General features: G+C 37.0%; 1 protein-coding gene across 1 annotated transcript in view; it reads right to left on the bottom strand.

Annotated features, from left to right (window-relative positions):
• The window catches only part of LOC101165337 (ATP-binding cassette sub-family C member 2), a 46,167-nt gene extending 37,762 nt beyond the window's left edge, over window positions 1-8,405 (bottom strand). Inside the window, exon 1 of the mRNA XM_020709601.3 lies at window positions 8,319-8,405. The gene's annotated coding sequence lies outside the window, so the exon portion shown is untranslated. The remainder of the gene's footprint in view (window positions 1-8,318) is intronic.
• Between the last annotated feature and the right edge of the window lie 374 nt (window positions 8,406-8,779).

The following is an 8,779-nucleotide window of genomic DNA, read 5'->3' on the forward strand; positions in this document are numbered from 1 at the left end:
TGAAAAGAACTTAACATTAAAACAGACTAAACATACAAAAATCTTTCTGTAAAAGAAATATTATTTATTTCAGACAAATAAAACAAACAAACAAAAAAAAACATAGGGACAGTGTTGGCTGACTCTAGCATCATCATCATAGCTAATAAGGATAAAGTATTAGCATCTATCCTATGTGAAACATTCATTGCGAATCCCATCACTAACAGACACTTCACTGGATTCAATGCCAACTGCATTCAACCACTGTTGCCTTGCTTCCAAGTCCACTGGAAAGTTGCACAAGCCAGTAATTTTTGAAGACCGAAGGCAATAAACCTACAGGAGCCATGCTGAAGCTAACACACTAACGACCGAATGGTACAGAATCAAAGATGGGGAGGTTAACTATTTTACTATTTGCTAATGAATCTGTCAATCAAACTCATTAGCAAAACAGACGTGCTTGCTTTCAGCCAATTGAATGGCCTCTTAGACTTTCTCTAAGCTTTCACACAGGTGACGAAAAAAGCCCCGCCCATCTTTGATTCTGTTCCCGGTCGGTCGTTAGCAAATTTTGAGCCAGATGCCAGCTCAGACGAGGAAAATGAAGACGATCTATTTGTCTGCAAGTGGATGTATCAGAATGCAGCGGAGCAGTGAGACTTTGGCTTATGGAAGCGATTCTGTAGCAAAATTAAAAATTAAAGTCAAAACCAGAGATGCTTTTTCATTTTCAAAATGAAGCTGCATTTTTTGACTCAAAATTAAAATGAAAAAGCAATCCAGCAAAATGCTTCTTCATTTTCTACTTCAACACCAATTATTCTGTCACTTAATTAAAATGATAATGAAAATGATATTTGACATTTCATTTTCAAATAGTTCTCTGGTAAATGTGTAGCAAAATTAATTTAGAAATGTCTAATTTGACAATTAAAATGGATTAACAGAAATTCTTTTTAATTTTCAAAATGAAGCTTGAAAATTGCATTTTCATTTTAACATCCACCCTGTGAACATTGTCGCATTATTCAATTTGAAAAAGCATTTCCAGCGGGGAGGCGGGGCGATGACGTCAGTGCTTTTCTCTGTGTGTTTCTCTGTGCTAAGAGACACATGCTAGGAGCAGTGTAGCTTTGTGTTAGCGGCAGAGAAGAGGGCTTTGTGATGGTTGTGAACTTCTGATGATTTTAGACAGCTTCTCAGGACTGAGGGACAACAGAGCAGCATTTCCACCCTCTGCGGTCCTCCTTCGGACGCACCGCGGACAAGCGTTTTTTCTTCGGAGCGGCAGCTGCCTTCGCATAGCGGAGCGCGAAGGTCCCGATCGCCGAAGGCGGAAATGCTGCTACGATCTGAGAAACCGTCATATGAATTTGTGTTTCCAGTGGTGTCCAGAACAAAATAAAGGATGATATTGGCTGACTCATTTCACTTGCTGTGTCACAGAGCTTTTTAAACTGCATTATTTTCATATGCTTCTGATTCATCCTGATTTTAATAAAAAAAAAAAAATCAGAAATGCAGTTTTAATCTTGAAATATTTTGTCCTCCATCACCTACTCCAATGAAAATCCTGTTTTTATCATGTTTCCTCCATCATTTTAATCATGATGGAGGACATATATAGAGAAAATTACGCTTAAAATTGCATTTCTGAGCATTTCTTTATTTTAATTATTGTAACTCAGGAGCAGACAAAGCTACAAGAACATGTTAAAAACACATTTTCATTGGAGAGGGTCTTTAAGAACTGAATCCTTGTAGAATTTGAGGAGTGCAAGATCTAAAGAATTTCTGACAGTGGTAGAAGTTCTTCGGGATTGGTTGGATGTAAAAACGGCAACTGTTGCTGACGGACTAGAATAGACGGACTAAAGTCCAAAAGACAACATACCAAACAGTGTGTAGATGAGTTTGTGATGGCTGCCTATGCTGCCAACCCATCAGGGCAGTAACCTCCTGCACCACACTCTGTTCACTTTATTTGTTTGCATATACTTTTAGATTTCTTTTTCAAACATACACACATTTGAACATAAAATGTATTAACACGTTTCAGTTTACTTTATTATAATTTGCTTCATTAATTTGATGTTGTGCTCTGAGTTACCAGTGCTGAGGGAACCATAGTTGCTGCTGCTGCCATCTGCTGCTGGAACCATCAAGGCCTGACACAACAATGCATGCCAGTCAGCAGAGGCCTTATATCCAGCAGGCAGCTAATTGGACTGAACCATCGCCCAGTGGACAAGGAACTCTTTTTGTGTTTCTTTACTTTAGTTTTCTGTTTGATGGTCCTTAGTTTCATTCATTGTGTATATTAATTTATCACATGTTGGACATTAGTTTAGTTTTTCTGTATTTTGTCTTAGTCTTTTTAAGTCCCCCCTTGTGTGTCTAGTTGGTCTGATCCGCCATTATATGTGTTCCCTTGTGTTTTCACTTAGGTAGGTCAGTTTAAGTAAGTTTGTTTGTCTGTTCAGATGCCCTCTGTTAAATTTAAAGCTTGAGTTAATTTTGTTACTTTGACTTCTCCATTTTTTAAAATTGTTTGCTGTCCTTGTCTTATACTGCTCGGTCCACCACAGAGTTATTAACACGCCCATCTGGCATGTTTGTTTCTAGGTACTTTTTTTTACCGTAACGATCTTTCGATTGTCTGTGATTTAAATGACTTTTCTTTGTCTTGGTAATAACACTGCTGTTCTGCGTGTCCATGACAGAATGAAATTTCATTTCAAATGTTCCTAAAAATATCACTTTGTGACCAGTCAAAACAATACATCAATAAATGATCGGGCAGGAGAGCAGGTTGGTAGTTGCATAGCATTCTTGGATTTTTTTAATGTGTTATTTATGACACAACAGACTATTTCTGCAGCCAAACTATGACATATTTACCTAAAAACCGAATGAAAGAGCTGAACCAGGGTTAAGTGGGATAACCTTAAACACTCATTAGGTTTTTTTTCAACAGCTTTTAGTTTTGCCTCTCGAAACAAAAAGGAAAATGTATATAAAATATAAATAAATAGGTGGAAAAAATCTCAGTTTTCATGGAAGAATGATGTTCAGAGATGACTCAATATTGAACTGTCAACGTATTAACGTTTCATCTAAGATATCTTGTTTTCTAGCAACGCCTGGATACTCTTTTGCTTCTGTACCTTTCTTTGTATGTCACTCTTCAGGAAAGTCTGCAGCTTAACACAAAGAGGAGCAAAAAGCATGCAACATGCTGTTTGATGACTCTTTGAAAAGGAGCGAGTGTATCTGTGAAAATCTGTAAACACTGTTAGCCAAGTTTATCAGTACTATAAATGCACCCTTTGTCACTAATAATCTTACCATACCCCCCCCCCCACACACACACACACACACTCACACAAACACACACTTACACACACTCACACACCCATGCTAAGAAAGGACCGCTTTTTAGCGGCTGCTCCACCATCAACTTTGAACTGTATGCATTAGTGGTGTAACGATTAATCAAATTATTTCATGAATTGATTTATATTCCTGCAATCCAACCAGATCGATCTGAGACAAGTTATTCATCAAATCGAACTATACATTTATAACATTATTTCAAAAAAAAGTCAATTAATCAATCTATAATCCATTTTGGAAAATACCATTTGGATTTAGACACAGGTTTATTTTACTATAACGTAAAATTGACCAAGTGACATCACGGCGGCTAACATCAAGTAATCATTACAGTCCAATGTGTGGAAACAGTGAATTTTACAAAGTCATGTGACCATAAATGTTCTAATAATGTGGTCAAACCAATCAATCAATAATGGGTTAATTTCTCCTGTTTGAGATTAATAATGTTCTATTCTGAATCATGTGCTTTTCAAGGATATCATCACATCACATCATATGAATCTGGAACTGCTGCTATTATCTTTTGCAGGCATGTATGCAAAACAGAAGCAAAGGAACTCAATTGTCCTTCAATAACTAACTCTTCTCCTCTGTTAAGGTATTTTAAAAGGAAAACTTAGATTCATATGACTATTATAAAAATTGACATTTTGCATATATATCTGAGTGCACTGACGCATGTGCATGAGCAATTATTCCCAGCAAGCATTTTCCAATGATTCATAGCCTGTATATAATGTGCAATCTTCAAAACTGACTGAACCATAAAAATTGCTTTTCCCCTTTGCTGTCCATCTTCTTTGAGTTACAGCTGGAACTAAAAAGAACTGTGACATTTTTGAAAAATGTTATGAAAAAAAACATGAGAGAAAAAAAAGACTCTTTTCTATCATTTATGGTCGCTTTGATGAAATCATTTATAACGTCGCTCATATATCCAAGCTTTTAGTGTTTCGTCATCCTAGTTTTGTTTTATGCTGCTCATGGAAGACTTAAAGAAATTTGTTTTGATATTTTACTAAAGGTACATTCTGTCAATCTAAAATAGTTCTGGGTCATGCGCACTAAATAATTGTAAAGCAGTCCTAACTCAATACTGCCCTCTACTGGAATCCTGTTGGAAAAAAATAAGATAAGATTTTCTTTATTGGGGAAATTCAATAGTTACAGCAGATCAGTGCAAAAGAAGAACAGCAATGTGCAAAAAGAATGAAAGGGTATTTAAAATGTGCAAAAATACAAAAAGTAATAACATTTAATAAAAAGAAGAATCTACACCTATATACACTTTTACGACTTAACATATGTTATACGTAATAATAAAATAAAATAAGGTAAAAGACAATCTATTCGGATGGGCTATGGATGCATGATAACCGATTTTTTACATGCATATTTAAACTGCTGCATTGCACAATCTAACAGCTGTTGGAATGAATGACCTGCGGAACCGTTCCTTCCTACATGGGTGTAACAGTCTTCCACTGAAAGAGCTGCTCAGCGCCTCCACTGTCTGATGAAGTGGGTGAGAGGTGTTGTCCATGATGGATGTTAGCTTGGCCAACATCCTCCTTTCACCTACTTCCTCCACTAAGTCTAGTGGACAGCCCAGGAGAATATTGAGGGGGTTTATTTGTTTCTGTTTTTTTGTCTTTGCCTTTTCTGTGTCTCATAATAAAGACTTTTAGACTGTAATTCTTCAACAAACTTTGATCACCTACAAATGACGGCAGTCATTTCACAACTCATTTGTGACCGAAACATGCTTAACAGAAATGCCACCATATAAGCAGAGTCATGATGTTAGACTAAAAAGATTTGACAAAACTGCTCCCAGGATGTGCCTCACAATTGCTGTGCTCAACAAAACATGCAAATACCTAAACATTACCACACTGGCTAACATTTGGACATCACAGAAACAATCTGTGTAACAGGTAACAGGTTGTTGTCTTTGTTTCTCCTCCAACAATTCATATTTTGTGGGTAATAATAAATATCTCATTTTCTATTCTTAATTTGCAAATAGATGCAGGGAATCGGATTGAAATGGTTTAGACACATCTAGAGAAGAGACAGTGTTTCTGTTGGTGGAAGGAGGCCTAGAGGAAGACTAAAGAGAAGGATGCAGAGGAGGAGAATGTGAGACCAGAATGTTAGATGGAGGGAGATGATTCACACAGGTGGATTTTAAAGGGAGAAACCAAATGCCCAGAATAAAAAAGTTCAGTGCTTGAAGCTGTCTTCAATGCAACGGGTTTGATGGGTTATTGGAAATATTCTTTGTACTCTTTGACCTTCTGCTCATTTCCCTGTTGGCTGTTGGAATATTTATCTTTGGCAGAATCTGTCTAAACTAATTTTGTGTCTTTGGCCCAAGTTAAAGACCTACTCCAATGAAAATCCATCATTTTAATTATGATGGAGGACATATAGAGAGAAAATTAAGCTTAAAATTGCATTTCTGAGCATTTCTTTATTTAAATTATTGTGACTCAGGAGCAGACAAAAAATGCTGTTGGTAAAAGCGTGAAAAAGAAGTAGAGGCTACTATCGGCAGGCTAGAAGCTCCCTGCTCCGCTCCGTTTTGATTTATCCACTTGCATACAAATAGATCCATGAACGTGTTTGTTTTTTCCTCGTCTGAGCTGGCATCTGGCTTCACAAACGGCTGGATAGCTCACCATTTTAGTTGCACCACTAATGTTAGGTTAGGGCTGTTTGTGGCTGTAAGGTAGTGGGAGAACATGCAGTGTCTGCATGATTTCCAAATATCCAAGCCCTACTCATGACTGACTACCTGGTTCAGGTATGTCCAGCCAATTAGAACATGCCAGAAGAGGGTAAGTTGGAAAACATGCAAGAATCCAGGCCTTGAGGCTGGGAGTCTCCTATACCTGATGTAAACAGATGCAAAATGGGAAATGGGATGTTTACTTCTGTCATAGTGGTTTGTCCCACAACTTCGAGGCAATTTCTGATGAACTACTGCCGCTCTGCAGAAACTATGTCCTAGAAAACCACAGTTGCTAAAAATGGCATTATCATAATTAAAGGTCCACTGGGAACGCTTTTGAAAATAGACTAAAAAAGGATTGGGGTAGGTCTTTAAGTTGGTGCCACCTAATTCAGTTTTACTACAAATCAATTTTTCACACAAACTGCATTCATATTTGACTATACTGCATTCCCCTCTTATTTGCAGGGGTTAGGGACCAGAGATTCCCGCAAATAAGCAATCCCCACAAATACAGAGAACCACCCCCGCCCCCACAGTGGAAGAATGTCCGTCACCGATCCTTACCCTCCAAAAACCCTTCTGAAACATTTCTGGTGCTTTGTAAAACATTTTTTAAAGAACATTGGAATATTGCTCAACCTAAAGAGTTTTATTTAGGGCAATAATAACACACATCAGGAGGGTCACTTTGTCACTATCTGCTTTAAAACCAGGAGCCCGTGGTTCCTCATCCATCATTTAAGTGCGGGGGAGCATCTTCTTCCAGAAGAGGTCAGTTTCATTCATGTCAAACATCTGCTCCAGATGATAATTATTCTTTCAGATTATCTTCCTCAGAGTGTCAGGATATTTTCCGGCTGTTTCTGAGTCAGCTAAGACCATTTCTCTATACAGGGACTCAAACTTTGGCTGGTAGCGATTCAGAAGTATTTCTTAGAAGCCGGAGAATAGTGAAACGTGAATACGCGGAGGAACACTGTAGTCCAAAAATTATCTCCCTGGGCCTTTAACCAAATGCTTTGAACTGAAGCAGGTTGATGCAAAAGCAGTTCAGGTGATTATTCTCCTGTGAGAACGTCAGGCAGCTCCTTTGGACTTTTTCTCCATTTAGTACTAATGAAATCCTATCACTTCCTCCAGTCAATTTGCTTTGGTGATGTAAATTCTTTTTACATTTTAATGATCTGCTTAGAATACACTGCTCTTATCAATTAAAGAAAGGGGGCCAGTCTGACGAGTCCATTAATGCAGAGGTTTCTGCAGCATTACTTAGTGGAGCACATATGTAATTTGTGCAGTGATGATGCTGAAGGTTGTACCCATCGTAATGGCACATTTTGGCAGTTTACCACACAGCTAATGAAAAGATAAATATAGATATAAAACATTTATACTCATTAAATGTGCATTTTAATCCAAGGTTAAAGCACAATTGTCAGTATGCTTGTCAGTTGTCTTGAGTAAAAAAAAATGGTTGAGGGGATATTTATCAAATGAAAAATACATTTTTTAAATTTAATTTTTGCTTAATCCAATTTTTGTATTGTTCAATTGTTAGTCGTGTTTAGTTTTTAAATATTTTTTTTTATTGTAAAATAATCAGCTATTGAGTAACTAAAGGTCAGGTTGTAAATTAAATACTCTGTTTTATCCTGTTAAACACCAGATTCCTCTCACTAGATCTGCAGTGAACTTATCAGGCTTCTGAATCAGGAGTGTTAAGTCAATTATCATGCAGGGCAGAGGTTTTTAAGGACCAGGTTTTGGGGAGACCGGTCAAGTCCCCCAAAATGTGATGTCCATTGTGTTAGATTGGCAGATTAAAAGTCTGAAACACCTGTGTGACCTTAATTAGAGGGCACACCTGCACACAGTAAACGTTTTAAAAACTTCTTTTTTTTAACAGGTATGTGTCGTTTGTCATTTGCAAAAATAATGTTTGCTTTCCATGAAATTGTATTATTTTTAGTCTGTTTAACAGACTAATTTGTTAAAATTGCAATGCGGGGGGGGGAGCAATAAACTTACAAAAATTCATGAAAGTAGCGTCAGCTGACAGAACGAGACAGCTTCAAAGATAAAAATTGTTCATTACTATCTGCTGTGGTTTTATGCACTTATTCTCTTGTTTGTCTGCAGAATCGCGTAAATTTGTCGTCTTTTTAAGCGTTGAAAGATCGACTTTGTAACTCACCTGCTCACATCTTCCTGTCTCCGAGAGAGTGCTGAGAGCGGGGGCGTGATGCGGTGACGTCACGTCGGACAAGCAAAAAAAAAAAAAGAAGCCGCTACCTTTTCCACTCACACCTCTTAAACAAATGTAAACATTTAGCATGAAAAACTGTCACATTTCCAAAGAAATTATTTTATTTTATTACTTGAAAGATATTTTAACACAAGTGTTTTTTAATGACGTAATTGCCTAACTGGCACATAAGCAAATTATTTTTTGTGTCAAGATGTTCTTTTAATGCTTAAAGGTGCATGAACTTTTTTTTTAGTTGTTTAAGTTTATAGTTATAGTTTTTATTTTATGTTATTCATAAATGTGAACAAAGTGTGAACTGGTTTTCATCAAGAAGTCAGAGTCAAGAACTGAGACTGTGAGGCTTGTTTTATCCAGAACGTTTTACACAGAAAATAAAAAATAAAAAA

The sequence above is a fragment of the Oryzias latipes genome, chromosome 15 (genome assembly GCF_053564925.1).
Source record: "Oryzias latipes strain Hd-rR chromosome 15, Olatipes_Hd-rR_3.1".
In the NCBI taxonomy this organism is placed as follows: Eukaryota; Metazoa; Chordata; class Actinopteri; order Beloniformes; family Adrianichthyidae; genus Oryzias; species Oryzias latipes.